This window comes from Salmo salar, chromosome ssa06, assembly GCF_905237065.1.
Source record: "Salmo salar chromosome ssa06, Ssal_v3.1, whole genome shotgun sequence".
Classification (NCBI taxonomy): domain Eukaryota; kingdom Metazoa; phylum Chordata; class Actinopteri; order Salmoniformes; family Salmonidae; genus Salmo; species Salmo salar.
This window is the reverse complement of record NC_059447.1, coordinates 85,150,753-85,153,341: the sequence shown is the minus strand read 5'-3', so window position 1 is coordinate 85,153,341 and position 2,589 is coordinate 85,150,753. Positions and strand designations below refer to the sequence as shown.

At 41.9% G+C, this 2,589-nt stretch overlaps 1 non-coding gene across 1 annotated transcript; it reads left to right on the top strand.

Annotated features, from left to right (window-relative positions):
• Nucleotides 1–384: 384 nt before the first annotated feature.
• On the top strand, nucleotides 385–459 carry trnae-uuc (transfer RNA glutamic acid (anticodon UUC)). Its single transcript has one exon. It is a non-coding gene; the product is annotated as a tRNA-Glu (tRNA).
• Nucleotides 460–2,589: the final 2,130 nt, after the last annotated feature.

Genomic DNA, 2,589 nt, shown 5'->3' with positions numbered 1-2,589 from the left:
TCAGCCTAGATGGTCTATTTGTCATGTATGATGAGTGAGAAGTGGGACTGTTGTTTTTTAACGTTTTTTTGAAAAATGTCCAAAATGACCAGGGGCGCCCCCAATTGGATGGGCACGGGTGGGGGTGCTCCCTACCCAACTGTAGACCTCTTGCTCCCCCTAAAGGCATTAAATGTGCTTCTGATAACCCATTCGCATCACCAGGTGCACGGCTGTCCATTTGCAATATGTTTCAATGGGCATTTACCATCACAAATTTGACATGCTCAAAAATACTGCAGAAATGCATAATTGACTGGCCCGATGAACTCAGGATGGTCGGGCAGTGCTAGTGGTTCCTCTCCATCGCTCGTTGTGTTGATTTCATCGTGTCCATTTGGTGATGTTTCCCTGTGGCTCAGTTGGTAGAGCATGGTGTTTTCAACGCCAGGGTTGTGGGTTCGATTCCCACGGGGGCCATCATATTGAATCATATTGCAAATGTACTGTCCATTTGCAATATGTTTCAATGGGCATTTACCATCACGAATTTGACATGCTCAAAAATACAACAGAAATGCATAATTGACTGGCCCGATGAACTCGAGATGGCCGGGCAGTGCTAGTGGTTCCTCTCCATCGCTCGATGGTGACATGAGAGAAGTTGGACTTTTTTTAACGATTTTTGGAAAAATGTCCAAAATGACTAGGGCGCCCCCTATTGGATGGGCATGGATGGGGGTGCTCCCTACCCAACCGTGGACCCCTTGCACCCCCCTAAAGGGCAAAATTGACTGGCCCGATGAACTCGGGATGGACGGGCAGTGATTCTGGTTCCTCTCCATCGCTGGTTGGTATTGATTATAGAATGTCATTTTGGTGATGGTCTATCACTGTTTAAATATATTGCAAATGGACAAAAGTCAGCCAGAAAGAACCGTCCATCAGTCAATTAGATATCATTCTGACACCAAACTAATACAAACTGACACCAGACCCACTTTTTCCAACTCGATTATAAGCCAACTATCACATATTTCAGAGCAGGCCCATAATTCACAGCGCCTTCTGTTTAAAGCATAATAATATCATAAAACACGTAGTTATGTTCTAGCTGCGGGTCCAGTTCTGACATTATGTGTAGGCCTATGTGAGGCGACCCCGAATCCTAAGTTTTGGCTCAATAGGTCATTTGGAGCCCGAGCAGTGACCTTATTTGGTGATGAAAATCCAAATTTTCAGCACCATGGGGTCCTTACGGGGTCCTTGAATGAGCTATCAGACAGAAACATTGGGGTCCGTCTCTATGGGCCGAGGCGGTTTCAATGCACCTAGTCTTGCGACTCTGGGACTTTTCTAAATGTTGTAATTTTCATCAAAGGTTAGTGCTGCATTTAGCTGTGGTTTTGTTTTTTGTGACATTATATGCTAGCTTGAAAAATGGGTGTCTGATTATTTCTGGCTGGGTACTCTGCTGACATAATCTAATGTTTTGCTTTCGCTGTAAAGCCTTTTTGAAATCGGACAGTGTGGTTAGATAAAGGAGAGTCTTGTCTTTAAAATGCTGTGAAATAGTCATATGTTTGAAAAATTGAAGTTTTTGTAATTCGCGCCACGCCTATCATTGGATATTGGAGCAGGTGTTCCGCTAGCGGAACGTCTAGATGTAAGAGGTTAAAGACAAGACTCTCCTTTATCTAACCACACTGTCCGATTTCAAAAAGGCTTTACAGCGAAAGCAAAACATTAGATTATGTCAGCAGAGTACCCAGCCAGAAATAATCAGACACCCATTTTTCAAGCTAGCATATAATGTCACAAAAAACAAAACCACAGCTAAATGCAGCACTAACCTTTGATGATCTTCATCAGATGACACTCCTAGGACATTATGTTATACAATACATGCATGTTTTGTTCAATCAAGTTCATATTTATATCAAAAACCAGCTTTTTACATTAGCATGTGACGTTCAGAACTAGCATTCCCACCGAACACTTCCGGTGAATTTACTAAATTACTCACGATAAACGTTCACAAAAAACACAACAATTATTTTAAGAATTATAGATACAGAACTCCTTTATGCAATCGCGGTGTCCGATTTTAAAATAGCTTTTCGGTGAAAGCACATTTTGCAATATTCTGAGTAGATATCTTGCCATCACGGGCTAGCTATTTTGACACCCACCAAGTTTGGTACTCACCAAACTCAGATTTACTTTAAGAAAAATTGGATTACCTTTGCTGTTCTTCGTCAGAATGCACTCCCAGGACTTCTACTTCAACAACAAATGTTGGTTTGGTTCCAAATAATCCATAGTTATATCCAAATAGCGGCGTTTTGTTTGTGCGTTCAAGACACTATCCGAAGGGTAACGAAGGGTGACGCGCGGACGCGTATCGTGACAAAGAATTTCAAAATATTCCATTACCGTACTTCGAAGCATGTCAAACGCTGTTTAAAATAAATTTTTATGCAATTTTTCTCGTAAAATAGCGATAATATTCCGACCGGGAGTCGTTGTTTTCGTTCAAAGACTGATAATCTAAAATGGACTCTTCATGTGCAAGCGCGCACCCGTCTCATTGTTCTCAGATCGACCACT